Source organism: Pseudorca crassidens, chromosome 10, assembly GCF_039906515.1.
Source record: "Pseudorca crassidens isolate mPseCra1 chromosome 10, mPseCra1.hap1, whole genome shotgun sequence".
NCBI lineage: Eukaryota > Metazoa > Chordata > Mammalia > Artiodactyla > Delphinidae > Pseudorca > Pseudorca crassidens.
Window position 1 is genome coordinate 33,647,700 of NC_090305.1, and position 15,276 is coordinate 33,662,975.

The 15,276-nt window shown below is 50.1% G+C and overlaps 1 protein-coding gene across 2 annotated transcripts in view; it reads left to right on the plus strand.

The window, feature by feature from the left end:
• The window catches only part of CCND3 (cyclin D3), an 81,206-nt gene that overhangs the window by 1,162 nt on the left and 64,768 nt on the right, over positions 1-15,276 (plus strand). The window lies entirely within an intron of this gene.

Sequence of the window (15,276 nt, forward strand, 5' to 3'; positions counted from 1 at the left end):
GTCCCCAAGACCCCAGAAATTCCCAGCTAGGTGCAGCTGGGAGAGTCTACCCCAGGGTGATGGAACAGTCATACAATCCGGGGGCACCACCCCCCATCCCTGGTTGCTAGGACTGTTTCTTCTAACAAATCCTTGCTCTCTGCCCCCCCACCTCAATTCTCTTTGGAACTAGACATGAGTGAAAAGAACTGGATCTACCATTGCTTTCCTGAAGATTCTTCTGCTCTTTCAATTCCCAGGCTCATTTGAGAGATGGCTGACACGGTGAATTCTTTCACCACCTGTTTGCTGTGGCTGCACTGTCTGCACAGGCTAAATATTGGGGATATAATGGCAAACAAGTCAGAGCTTCTGCTCCCCTGGAATTTAGGAGCAAAAGCATATCTGAGAATTCCAGCAGGATCCGTCCTTGAGACCATGATCTCCATGATCCCAAGTGTCTTTTCTTTCCCATTTCCTTCCTTCAAAGGTTCAGAATACTAGCTAAGGCTTATATAGCACTGTCAGGTACTCTTCTAAATGTTTTAGGTGTAATGTCTCATTTAATCCTCCTAACAGTTCTATGAGGTAAGCATTAGGCTTATCTCCATCTTATAGATGAGGAAACTCAGGCATGGAGGAGATAATTTTCCTAAAGAGGACAGGGTTGGGATTTAAACCCGGGTCACTTGACTTGGGAGACCCTGTTCTTAACCATTTGGCTAGCCTGCCTCCTTGACTGACCACATGGAATGTGCCCTTGAGCCAGGGGCTTAGGAGTTTCCAAAAGGGAGGCTATGGTCCTGTGTCTCGGGAGATACAGAGGAGAGCAATCTGTTAGCTGAGTGTGGGCACTGGTGCTGTTTACAGGGAGCCCCAGCAGGCCTGGAGTTGTGGAGACTACACAGAGCTGGTATCCTTTCCTAATGGCCGTGTGTGTGTGTGTGTGTGTGTGTGTGTGTGTGTGTGTGTGTGTGTTTTCTCCTGAGTAAGCCTCAGTCACCAAGAGGAACAAACCAAGGTTTCATGCAAGAAAGATGCATGGAGGTGATGTGCCAGAATCTGGGGAGATGGGAAACCAAGATATCTCTTTTGCTGGGAATCTTTAAGAGCAGAGACCCTCATATTCTAGATTCCAAGGGGAACAATCCAGCTTTGTAGCTGAGAAAGGAAGATGGTCAGGGAGTAGAAGCAATCTTAAGATGCACACCTTACTTCCTCACAGCTGTTGCATCCCAAAGCTGCATCCACGCATCTGACCCCATCCCTCCAGGCAGACTGGGACTTGCCCATGATGCCAGCCGGGCCACAGGGCAGAGGTTCCATGGATTCCAGCCATTTTTCCACTACTTTTCTGAAACTCTAGATTTCTCACATTAGCCCTCTAAACAGATCTGGGGAGGCCCAGAGGCTGTCCTTCTCTGCCTGCAGTCAAACTACCTCTAGCCTCTGCCTTTGAGGGAGGGGTGTGGGTTGGGGGGATGGGTGTTGATGCTGGGAGTTGAGGGTAGAGGGCGGCCACACCGATATCACTGGTAAGCAGGATGTGAAGGTCAGAACTATGTGGACCTCTAGGCCACTCCTCTACACGGACACCCTCCTTCCTTCTCATCATAGGGTGGGGTGCGATGGAAGCCTCAGCAAGCCCCAGCCCCCTGCCCCAGGCGCTGTTCTCTAGGTTGAGAACAGGTTGTACTCTTGAGAAACCACAAGAGGAAGTTTAGGGAGGGCTGGGGGTGGGGAAAGTTCTGGGGCCCCTGCCAAGTTTCCCTTTCTCTGCTGAGCTGGAGGTGTGTTTATTTTGGTGTGTTTTTCTTGCCTTCAAAGACATTTAAATTTTAAACCCTCTGAGTGTCAAAGAACTGTCAAGGCCCGCCCAGTGTTTATGCGTGTGTGTGTGTGTGTGTGTGTGTGTGTGTGTTTATGTGTGGGTCGGTGAGGGTGTGGAGGTGGTCAGACACCCCTGGAAATGGGATTGCAACAAGGTACTCATTTGTTGGATTTCACCTGGGATTTGTGCTAGATGGGAAAGGCTAACTCCACAAAGTCTTCTTTTCTCCTCTCTGCCCTTTCACCTTACTCTTCCCCAAAGCGCTCCCTACAGCCCCAAACACGAGAAAAATGTGGTTATAATGGCCACGTAGGAGCTGAATGATGTTGCCAGGAGCTGTCCTAAGTGTTCTACCTGCCTTATCTCATTTGATATTCACCGTAACTCCAGGTAGTAAATGCCTCTATTCCCAATTTATAGATGAGGAAACTGAAGCTCAGAAAGGCTTAGAAGCTTGCCTGAGGTCACACAGCTAGTAAGTGGCAGAGCCCAGATTTGAACACTGGTCTATCTGACTTCAGAGGCTGTGCTCTTGACATCTATTTAATTCTCAAATTAGAGCATCAACTTCCCCAACATATCAGACCCTGCACAATAGGAGGTTGAGATCCAAAGATGTTTTAAAATGGTGCTACTAGTGTGTGTGGGGAGTGGTTTGGGTATAGAATTGGAAGAGAGAGTCTCTGGAAGTTAATGTATTAAAAAAAGATACCCAAGGGAAAGGAAGATGTAGTGGGTGAAAGGTTAAGGCCAAACTGGAATTTTGAAGCAAATGGGGAGAAGATTTGGGAGGGATACTGTAGCTGTGTTCAAACATTTGAAAGGTTGCCTTTGGTAGCCCCCAATTAGGGGACTGGTGGAGACAGATTTCCAAAAAACATAAGCACTTTCTAACAAATAATTGCCTAATCCCCTTCTGCAGAAGTGAATTCCTCATCTAGGGGAGTCTAGAGCACATGCCTGGGAGGGGCTTCTGTGAACAAGTAAGGCCTCAGAGCCCCTTCCACCTCTAAGCCTCCCATGTGATTATTGACCAGCTTCCCTCCCCATCTGTCCACCAGGTGGAGCTGTTGCCCAGTGTGTGGCTCCAGGGCTGCTGGATGGGGTGAAGAGCGCCACCTGGTCCTTCAGCCACCAGCTGGTTTCCTGGGGCCTATCCCCCACCCCTTCCTCAGCAATCTACACGCCAGGGGCCAGAGAGCCACTTTTGACCCAGCACAGCCCCTGTAAAATGCGCTCTCAGGTTTCCTCTGGGCTCAGGCCAGAACAAGCAGGCCTCCGCCCCTGGGGCAGTCTCCCTTCCCTAGGTCAAGGGTTCCCCTCCCTCCCTTCCTTCGCTTCCCCCTCCTTGACCTTCCTTTGCTCTGAAATAGAAGGATCCGTGTCAGGAGCAGAGGGTAAGACCCGCAGCCCTCATGGGCATGGCCTTTCCTAGCATTCGAGGGCATGACACCCATGTCATGTCATCTCTTTTAAGATACTTGAAAGCCGCACCTCTCGGAAACTATTTGCCCTCAGCGGCCTGACCAGTTCTCCCACCCTGCTTAAACAACCCCAGGACAGCCACTCCTAAGGAGAGACAGCAGGGGCCTAGACGTTGTCCCTAGGAAGGAGGGGCAGCAGAGGGCTTGCCTGGTACCTCGTTTGTTGACTCAGATCTGCTTGCTGTTCTCTGCCCCCCTCCAACCCTCACCGCCCCTTAGAAAGGCCCAGGGCCATTGGGGCCCCAGGGGCACAGCAGGCAGGGCCCTGCGTGTGCGAGGACAGAGAGTGCAGTTCCAAGCCCTGTGGCCAGAGGGCGCCATAGAGGCCAGGCCCAGAGAGCAAGGCCATAACCAGCATGTTTCAAGCACTTAGGAACTCACTACCCACCACCCGCCAGAAACAACCCTGTCAGGCAAGAGGCCCGTTTTATAGAAGAGCAAACCAAGGCACCGAGGGTTAAGCAGGTGGCTTCCATGTACACAGAAGGACAGTGGCCGAACTGGAAGTCTGACGTGGCCATTTGGCTGTAAAGTTTGTACACATGACCACTAATCCGTGCTTTCTCTCATGGAGTGGCTCAGAGGGCCTGTGCTCTGTGCAGAAACCACCCAGGTTTGAGTCCTAGCTTGGCTTCTTCCTGGCTGTGTGAAACTCGGTTTCCTTACCTGTCAAGTGGGTGTAGCTGTAGTCCCTACCTCACTGGCTCGTTGTGAGGATTAATCGTACTGATATTCGTCGAGTGCTTCCAATATGCCAGCTGTGATCTTTTTTCACTGTAGAATTTTTTTTTTCTTTTTTTTTTTTGGCTGCACCGTGTGGCTTGTGGGATCTTAGTTCCCTGACCAGGGATTGAACCCGTACCCTCGGCAATGAAAGCGTGGAGTCCCAACCATTGGACTCTGCCAGGGGATTCCCTTGCCAGGTGTGAAATTTTTGTGTCCTCACAGCAGCTCTGTGAGAGAGGTACTATCATTAGGTCTCTACAGACAAGGAAGCTGAGGCACAGAGTGGATACACAGGGTAAGGAGCCGAGGCTTCAGGGCCCACGCTCTGCACCAGGCTTAGGAGTTAATACACTCAAAGCCCTGCCAAGTGCCAAACAGGTCATAGACCCTTATATGTGATACCTCTGTCGCCATCATATCACCATCACGATCATCTCGCAGACTGAGCTCCCGGGGCTGGGCATGGAGGGCTATCCAAAAACAAGGGGGCAGCCCTGGTTTCTTTCCTCACCATCCCACCAATGACTTCATCTCATCCTCTTTTCTAGAATAAAAATCAACCCACCAGTTCTGGCCTGTGGTCAGACAACTGGACAGAATAGTTGAAATTGGGACAGAAACTCCCAGTTCTGTCCCCAGTGCCGTCTGCTGCAGCTCGTCCTGCCTTCTGTTCTCTGTTCTCTTCCCTCCAGGCTGCGTCTCCTGGCCCCTCCTCTGGGGGCCCCGAGCTCTGGGAAAGGAAGCCGGAGCAGGGCCTCTGACAGATGCAGACCTTGGGCTCCAACTTGGGCTCCAGCTGGAGGTGTTAGAGGCTGTGGGAGGAGGAGAGGACTGGCCAGGGGACGGGAGGATGGGGCACAGAAGGCCCCGAGGCTGCCTTCCCCTGTCTGTCCTTCACAGACTCTCCTTCCTGAGCTCTGGTTTATTAAGCTCACTCTGCTGGGTGCTGAGGAATCAGCTTGGAATAAGACGCCGGGGAGGATTTACTCTTCTCTGGCAAGTGGATATCACAAGCTGTCTTTGGATTATGGAGGGGAAGAGTGCTGTTTCCTCCCAACACCAGGCCTCTGAGAGTCAGGGCTGCTTTTTCCTTTCCTTCCAGCCCTATTCCCTTTTCTCTAAGCAGTATCTACTACAGAACCACAAACTTGGAGACTGTTCAGAGGTGGAATCTATTTTCATCCCAGTGAGTAAGGATCTTGGGGTTACAAACTCTCAGATGTACTGGATGGCTGAGCGTAGGCCAGGATGTAGAACATTTGAGTAGTTTTCCCAGGCCCTCTCTCTTTTTCTTTCCAGTCAGCTGGTACCTGCTGGTCTTAGGGGCAGCCACCACCTTTTCTTAGAATTCTACCTTTAGGACCAGGCTGAGTTTTTCCTCTTGGGTCTCTTGGTCTCCAAGTCTTTTTCTGCCCGGGGCCCAGCCTCTTGGGTTCTAACTCAAAACTCTTCCCAACCATTGGACATGAGCTTGGTGCTTCCTGGGTGGTCCTCAAAAGTCTTGCATCTCCCCTGCTTCTCCTCTATCGCAGCTTCTAGGAGTCATTTTTGGTATTCCTTGTAGGAATCTATTGTGTGGATTTTCTCCGAACCCTCATTTCTTCACAGGCAGGTGGCAGTGAAGACGTTGGGGGTAATAAGCGCATATGTTTGCACAGTACTTCCATGTGCCGGTGACTGTGGAAAGTGCCTACGTGTAATATATACCATGTGTAAATCAGTTTATAATAAGTATGCATATTTATTAACTCATTTCTCATTTACTCCTCACAAGAATCCTCCGAGGTTTCCTCACTTTGCAGATGGAGAAACTGAGGCAAAGAGGTCAAGTAACTTGCCCAGGGTCATACAGCCAGTGTTGAGAGCCCAGGGCTGAAAGAACCCTGACTGGAGTCAGACTTTTCATGCGCACTCTGTGTGTGTGTATGTGTGTGCGCGTGCACTTAGGAGTGCCCACCCACCAGGGGGAGTGTGAGGGGACCCCAAGTTCCCTGTTGAGATGTCCTGAACACAGCATCAGGACCGGGGAGAGCAGGCTGGTAGGCCCCCGAACTGCCTGTGTGTGACAGTGTGTTTGTGTATGATCTGCACATCTGTGTGGAGGTGTGATGGTGTGGATACGCATCCCCCAGGCAAGCCCGGGGCCTCCTCTATCCCTCAGTGCTCCTGGCTGGAGCTGCAGGCTTGTCTCCTAAGCCAATCAAGACGGCAGGGAAGGAGCAAGGAGGGCCCTGCCCTGCCCCAGCAGGCAGGTCAGGTGTTGCACACTACCCAGGAAGCAGGAGTGGGTGGTGGCGATGTGAGCTTTGCTAGGTGGGGCTGGGGCCCTGACCTTTCTGGGGCACCCTGGATGAATCAGCCCGACCACAGCTGCCTTAACTGCAACATGGTGCAAACAAGCTTTTCCTCCAGCTCCCTCCCCTCCCCCCTCCATGCTCATTTTCCTTTCCTTTCTTTCCTTGGCAGGGGTGTGCCACCAGGACAGTGGCTGCGGGCACACCTCTGGAGTTGGTGGTTAAGCTGGGTCCTGGTGCTGGGCCTGCAACCTTTACCTTCTAGATACTCCATCCCAAAATGGGCAGCAGCTCCAGCCCGGGGTGGAGGCCACACACCCTGCCCAGAGGACAGGACTGTGTAGGACTCGTGAGTTCACCCACCTGGCATATCCCTCCAACAACATCTATAAGCCCCAGAGGTCTTGTCCATTCCTCATTTACAGTAGAGCCACATTTTATGCTGTGTTGAGTTCACAGACAGTGTAAAAACAAAATACATGTCAACATTACTATTTAAGTCTCCTTAAACTGCTCCTAAAACACAGTATGCATGGCTTGGGCATTCTCTCCCATCTCTAAGGATCTCCAGCACAGCCAGTTTTCATTGGGGCAGGTGGCAGTCTTTGGTGGAAGATTATGCTGAGCTTGGGGAAGGGCCCACATTGTATGAACAATACGTGAGTTTCTGAGGCTGGTTCGTATCTCCTCCAGGAGATAGTACTGGATTTGTGGTAGTTAAATGTGCACATTTAGGAATTCAGTATGCATTCGCTTATGGGCTCTTATGGGCTCCCTGGGTTGCGAGAAAGGTTTGAGTGACAGTACTGTGGGAATCTGAAGGAAGGAGCGGTTGCTTGTGGATGGAACCAGGAATTTCTCCTCAGAGATGCCATTTTTACTTATTTAATGGCCGAGTTGTGTCTTCGTTGCTGCACATGGGCTTTCTCTAGTTGTGGCGAGCAGGGGCTACTCTTCGTTGCGGTGCGGTGGCTTCTCTTGTTATGGAGCACCGGCTCTAGGGTACGTGGGCTTCAGGAGTTGCGGTGCGTGGGCTCAGTAGTTGTGGCTTGCGGACTCTAGAGCGCAAGCTCAGTAGTTGTGGCACACGGGCTCAGTTGCTCCGCGGCATGTGGGATCTTCCCAGACCAGGGATCGAACCTATGTCCCCTGCATTGTTAGGCGGATTCTTTTTTTTTTTTTGCAGTACGCGGGCCTCTCACCGTCGTGGCCTCTCCCGTTGCGGAGCACAGGCTCCGGACGCGCAGGCTCAGCGGCCATGGCTCACAGGCCCAGCCGCTCTGTGGCATGTGGGATTTTCCCGGACCGGGGCACCCCCAGGGAAGCCCCTGGCAAGCGGATTCTTAACCACTGCGCCACCAGGAAAGTCCTGGAGGTGACATTTGAGAAAATGAAAAAGGAGTGGATTTGATGGGAGAATATTCAGGAGCAATTTTAAATGGTGGTTGCTTTTGCATCTTTTTACTTTTCTGAATATCTGAGGGTTTGGTTTTTTACTGAAAGCCATCGTATAGATGTAATCATTCTTCTATTCTTAATTCTATGGCAATTATTTGGCTTATTTATTCTGGTTTTTTTTTTTTTTTTTTGGCTGTGCTGCATGGCTTGTGGGATCTTAGCTCCCCAACCAGGGATTGAACCCGGGCCCCCTGCAGTGGAAGCGCGGAGTCTTAACCACTGGACCGCCAGGGATTTCCCTAGGTTTATTTCTTCTTTATATTACTATTATTCTAAAATAACTAGCGGCTGCTTCTATAATCACTATTATTTCTATAAGAATAATTATTCTTGGGCTTCCCCGGTGGCGCAGTGGTTGAGGGTCCGCCTGCCGATGCAGGGGACGCGGGTTCGTGCCCCGGTCCGGGAAGATCCCACATCCCACATGCCGCGGAGCGGCTGGGCCTGTGAGCCATGGCCGCTGAGGCTGCGCGTCCAGAGCCTGTGCTCCGCAACGGGAGAGGCCACAACAGTGAGAGGCCCGCGGACCGCAAAAAAAAAGAATAATTATTCTTCATATGACCACTTTTTGTTTCTTTAATGGTTTAAAATCGCCAGCAACACACTGGGGCAGGGAAGTAAAACATGAGAAAGGGGAGAGGGCAGGGGCATTTCAGAGACCCTGTGTCTGCTTTAACTGACATGTTAGATCACAGGCAGTAGTTCTCAAACTTTCTAGTCTCAGGAACACTTTACATCCTTAAAAATTATTGAGGATCCCAAAGAGCTTTTACTTTTCAAAGTTGTAGCTATTGACATTTGATTTCTAATAAAAATATGTTAAATGAGAAATTTTAAACATATTTATTAATTCCTTTAAAGTAACAATAAAATAATCATTGCATGTTAACACAGCAGCATATATTTTATAAGATAATAACTATATTTTCCAAAAAAGAAAAGAAAATTGAAGTGTGGCCTTGTTTTACATTTTCCACAAATCTCTTTAATGCTTGACCTAATAGAAGACAGCTGGATTCTCCTATCTGCTTCTACTTCAGTCTGTTGCAATATGTTGTTTTGGTCAATTTATATGAAGAAAATCGGGCCTCACACAGATAGGTGATTGGGAAGAGAGGACCTTGTGGACCTGTTCCAGGGGCATAGTGGGACATGGAGCTGGAAAGAAATTTCGGGGCGATGGTGGAGGAGCCAAATCAACAGTGTTGGGTTGGGGAGTTTGGATTTATTTAGGAGGTAGTGGGAGCCATTGAAGACTTTTGAGCAAAGAAGCGACACGATCAGAACTGATTTCTAGGGCAGTAGGCAAGAGTCTACATAAAATAAAAAAGATTGAAACTAGGGTGACGCAGTAGAAATGGAAACAAGGGGGCGATTTGGCAAAATATTTTGAAAGTAGAAGCAACAGAACTTAGTAATTATTTGGTAGGAAGGTATGAAGAGTCATCCGCCCTGTGAAATGGCCCTGCCCTTCCCCTGTTAGCTACCATGTGTACTTCTAAGATGAAGTATGTTGCCGTGTATTGCAGTTTACTGCTAGCTCGCCTTCTCTCCTACTGGGCTACAGGAGGTGGTGAGTAAATGAATGGAGGCGAATTCAAGGACTACTCCAGGATATTTCAGCCTGCGGGGCTGGCAGAATATTGGTGCTATTAAGAGAAATTTAAAGACCAAGAGGAAAAGATGTCCATTATCATTAAGTATCATCAAGTAAAGGGTGGGAGGAGATGTCAGGCTATTAATAGAGAGAAAATAGTGGGTGGACCTTGAAATATACTGTTCTCTTGGCAAAGAAGTCCATTTTCCTAGGTACTAAAGATTTGGGGAGAAATATAAAAAACATCTAGGACAGATTGGTCTTGATTGTTCTTTATTTGCAAGTAACTCAAGTTCAATTAGGGCAGTGTTTTTCAAAATTAGAAATGTCTTCATTTTAACCTATTTCATATGATTGCACACAAACACACATGCGTAAAACAAGTTTCATTCACTAAGCAATACTTCCCCTCACTCCAGAGGATGTACTTTTTGATATTTTCTTTTTTATTCTGTTGTTTCATTTTTTTTAAATGCTGGTCAAGATTAGCTTTATGACTTCATGACCCAGTAAAGCATCCTGACTTGCAATTTGAAAAACGCTAAGTTGGCCAAGTATCAGTATTTTCAAGGTTCTGTTAGCAACACAAACAGATTGTCCAATGTAAGGCAAAGGGAATTTATTGGAAGAAGGTTGGGAACCCATAGACTCACCAGAAAGGCTGGAAAACTGGAAATGAGCAGAAAATGACAAAGTGCCTGAGGGCTGGGCAGAAGGACGGACAGCATGGTGGGAATGGACGGGCCGGCTGCTCCAGTTTCTGAGCTGCAGGTCAGGCGGGCTGGCTCCTGGATTTGCACTAGGGGAGAGGTAACCTCCTGAAAGGAAGTGACAGTGCTGTTGGAAAGGGGACCGTGTATTTAGCAGCCAAAAAAGAATAGTCTACAAAAGGGAGCACGACTTAGGCACATAAAAAGATACCTAACAGTGAGTGGTGGCCCTACACGATGGTAGACCTAAATGGCTGTGTTCTTGCCTGTTGGTGACCTTGCCATGTGGTAAATTCTCCCTTCAGAAAGCAGTTTGGCTAAAGGTATCAAATCAAATGCTTCCAGAATATTCTGACCCTCTGCTTTAGAAATCCTACTTTCCAGGCTCTATCCTAATTTAAGTAATTCTAAATGTAGGAAAAAATTTTGTCCATGATGATTTTCATCAGGGTGTTATTATGTACAGTGACAAAAAATTGGAACAACTTAAATGCCTCCCAATAGAGCATGGTTAAGCAAGGTATACTATATCCAGTAAATGGAATACTAGGTAGCCATTAAAAACGTCCAATTGCAAAAACATGTGGCATCACAGAAATTACCTATATGTTAATGTTAAGGAAAAAAATCAGGATGCAAAAGCATACATACAATACATTTACAACTGTATGTTTTACACACATACACACATATACACACATAGAGAAAAGACTGGAAGAAAATATACCAAAATGTGAACAGCAGTTGTTTTTTGAGGGCAGTAGAACTATGGGTGATTTCTTTTCTACTTTTTCCCCTTTTCTAAATGTTCCAGTTCTGCAATAACAAGAGAAATGCAAAAAAAGTCATGAGTTGTGTTTCCATAAGTATATAGAAAATCAGTCTTATTATTTTCACAGCATCTCATTGGAGACATTAGGTGCCACGTAAAAAGTTGGCACAAGGAATGCAGTGTGACGGCCCAGAGGATGGCCTGGTGTGGCCTGGGAGGGTGACAGCTGCCTCTGCTTCAAGTTCCCAGCTGAGCAGCGCTATCTGCCGACCCTTCAAGTTCTATGGCACCTATAAAGCTGAAATATCCAGGCAACTCTGGGGTGACAACTTGGGTTGTCTTGGCATTTGGGGGTGGGTCTTAATGTGAGATGACTGACTTTCAAGATCCACTTACCCATGGACGGGCACAGGATGGATCTGAAGTAGGCAGCAGGTCTTTCTTTGGGGCGGGGGTGCTGCTCGCTCCTTGTCCCTTTTAGCAGCTTGGAGCAGCGGGGAGCTAAGGTAGTGAGCAGGGTGCCGGCTGTATCCCACAGTATCTGCCTTCTGCAGCTCAGCAACAGAGAAGGAGGTGGAGTCTGGATTGAGCCCCAAGATAAGGAATATGCTGCAGCTGACGGAGAAGATCAAAATACACAGCTGTGCCCCCAGGAGAATGAACTCCACATTCCATTCTCTGACCCCACCCCCAATTCTCACTTCTCCCGAGTGCCTTCGCCCACCCCACCCCACACATGCACACTCAGCATCCCCATCGGCTAGAAGGGCCTCCCCGCAGCCTTGGCTCAGGTCCCTTAGAACTTCCCACACTCACTCCCCTCCCTTAACCAGAGGCTCCAGGGCCGCTCTCCAGCTGTCTGGAAGGGAGTGAGTGCCCCGGACAGGTGGCCGGAGGCGGATGAAGAGAGGCCTCATCCAGGGCCGGGCTCCACCTGCCAGCCTGGGCCACCCTCAGACTCACACGTGGGCTACTCCAGGAAGGCCCAGGAACAGAAGAGGGTGGTGGTGGTAGTGGTGGCGAGTCTGGGGAAGCTGAGGCAGGACCTGAGGCAGCGTGGGGTGCATGGGAGGAGGGCACGCAGTGGTCTTGATGGCTGGGTCTGCAACATCTGGTTCTCACTGTGGGTGAGCCCGACCCTCCAGGAGCTCACAGTGCAGTAGGGGAGACAGACAGCAAGTACAAGATGTGCCGCCTGAGGGGGTCATTCCTCATCATAGTGCCCAGGGGGACCCCCAGCTCCACGGAACCCCCTGCAAGTCTCCCTGTCTCCTGAGGTTTCAAGTTACTACCCCAGACCACTTGATAGATATGCTAACCTGGGATTTAAAAATCAAGGAGCTAGAAGGAGCAGATATTTCCCTCTCCTGGGGCTGGGCTAACCCCTCGGGCCACCAGGAGTCATCAACACCCTTCTTCTATGTCACCCCCATTCCAGTTCCAACCTGCACAGTGAGACTCAGCTGGACCTGGGCGCTGAGGGGCTTCAGGCTAGCGCTGGTTCCCACCACGTAGTACTTCCATGTCCCAAAGATGCAGGGACTCTGGACATAACTCCTATCCTCCTGAGCTTGTACGTGGCCTCTGTCCTCCCCTACAAAGGATAAAACCAAGGGGGGCAGATGGATGGGTGTTGGCCCTGACGTTCATCGGGCACCTTTGCACTTGATGGGAGGATGATTGAAAGAGGAAGGTAGTGGGGGGCTCCCCAGGCTGCCCATTGGCCTGGCTGCCTGAGGGGAGGGCACCCCTACCCACCACAATGCCCAGGGAGGGTGTGCGTGGGGGTTGCACCACCCTCTCAGTCCTTAACTGCAGGCAACCTGGCAGAATCCCACATCACTCCACTTAAATGACTCCCTTGAGGTCACCAAAGCCCTCTAATGTCCCACATCTCCAGCAGATTGATGGGCAACCCCCCCCCCTTGCATAGTCACCCACAGCCAGCCAACTCAGTGTATATACTAGCCAGGACCCACTACATAATTTTCAGAGCCCCTTGTTCAAAAATTATTAAGAATTTCAAGATGGTGGCAAGAGAGCATTAAACCAAGGGTGGAACCTTTCTGAGCGCAGGGCTCTGTGTGCCTGCGTGGGTTACATGCCTGAGGGTCGCTACCATTCATTAAACACTTGCTATGGTGCCAGACCCTGTGCTGGGTGCTCACCACGCATGATCTCATTCCTTCCTCTCAGCAGCCCTATTATCCCTTTTGTGCAGACGAGGAAATTGAAGGATTAGACAAGCCACATAACTTGCTGAGGTCATCAGCTCTTAGGGGCTAGAGTGGGGGACAGAATCCAGCCTGTCTGTCTGCAGAGCCTTGGCTCTTAACCACCCTGGGCCGCTCCAGCCCACAGGGCTTGAGTGGTTGCTGGGCAAGGCAGCTGCTTCCCGTCCCCTTCTTCTGTCCTATCAGGGACAGGAAGGAAGATGAGGCAAGACGCAGCAGCTGACAGTGCGGCAACAATGGCAGTGGCAGTGAGGGTGGCCAACCCAGACAGAAGTGCTGGGTAGAGACCGTGTGAGATGGGCCCAGGGGTTGTGTGAGCTAGAGGCAGCTGATAGACACCACAGCTGTGGCCTCCACCCTCTCGTCCAATGTGGGCATCACTGAGCCCTTTCCCCTCCTCTCCGCTGATAGCACCTCCACCTCTGCCTCTCTCTTCCTCTTTACGGCCGTGGTCTCTTCTCCCCAACTCTCTCTTTCACTCCCTTTCCAGCCACCCTCCACTGGGGAGGTCACTCAGGGCTCTCCTCCAGCTGTGTCCTCAATATTTAGCTCCATAGCAGTAACAGCCGTGGTTTAGTGAGCACCCACTCTGTGTCAGCCACGCTGCTAGGCACTTTATAGATATATAAACTTGAGTTCTCTCCACAGACCTGTAAACAATGATTATTATCCACATTTTATAAAGGAAGAAACCGAGGCTCAGAGGGGCTAAGAGATTTGTCCAAGATTACATAGATTTGCTGCCCTTCCTCGTTGCCTTCCCTGTAGGACAGAGTTGGCCTGATAAGGTACAGTGGTCCCTGAGCATAGAAGAGTCTTTTCTCACCAAGGAGAGAGTTTGAGAAGTGGTCAGTCCGCGGGAGGAATGAATTATGTATTGTGAGTGAGGGAGACATTCACCTCCTTTGTGTTAGCTGGGGTGGCATTCCAGGAGGTGTCCTGTCTCCCTGGAAGGTCCTCTCTGACACTTGGGAAAGCAGACCTGATGGAGTGAGGTGATGCGGAGCTGAAGGGCTGAAGATGCTGATGAGGAAAGTCCCTCTTACACATTTTACCCATTGGCACCTGGCACCAACGAAGGGACTGTGATAGGCATTGGGAGAGGTTAGACTGCTGTAATAGAGACCCCCCAAACCAGGCGCCTAAACAAAAGGGAAATTTCTCACTACAAGCCTTGGTAGGCGATCGGACCCCTTGTGTGTTGGGGACCCACACTCCTCCCAGGCTGTTGCTTGTCCAGGCCCTTTGATGTTGAAGACAGCGCACCACCACATCCCCTGGGTCCATGACCCAGCCAGTGGGAAGGGAGAGAAGGGAAGGAGGGGGCACGACCCTTCCTTTTCAGGACATGACACCCAAGTTGCCAGATCCCTTATCCCTTTAGCCAAAAGTTGGTCCCCCACCACATTTAGCTGCAAGGGAGTCTGGGGATCATACATAGTGGAGCTTCTGGTATGAAAGGTATAAGAAGGGGAAATGGGTGCTGTGGGACAATTAGGAACCTTTGCCCCAGGATCTAGATAGGCAGGGACCAAGAGAGCCTGTGTCACACGTGTGAGGATGGCTTTTCTACATGGAACCTGTGCGAGAAATGTTCTAAGATGGACTTCTCTCTGGGGGAGGCCTAGGGCAGAGGGGCCAGCACCCCCGCCTTATCTCTAGTCAAAGGTAGAGGGTTTGACTCTCCTTCGCCCTGACCAGAAGCCCCCTGGATGTCCTCAGAGCCCTTGTCCCAGGTGCACTGTAGGATGGGGTGAGGCTCATTGAAGGACACGACTCTTGCCCCTTTGGGTGGCCCTGCTGTTCTCAGATGGGGTAGAAAAGCATCATGTCCCCTCACCTCAGTGATCAGATGTGACCGTCTTAAGCCTCAGGAGATGGAGGGTTACAGGGCTCTCAGGGCCATGTTTCAGTCTCTGAGACAGAAAGTACACAGAGTTGAGGCAGGAGGTTGAGCTTTGTCCAAAACAAGGGAAATGGTTCTCCTCTCTGGAGATGTGAATCTCTAGATGCTGACGGACAGTTTTCTGGGCCCATTGTTTGCTTGCTCATTCATTCATTCGTTCATCATTCAGTGTCTCTGTAGTGAGCACCTGCCTCGAATGCCCCAGGCACTGTGTTCAGTGCAGGTGAAAGAGAAAAGCACAAGACAGGCAAAGCCTCTGGCCTCATGGAGCTTACAAGCCCTCCG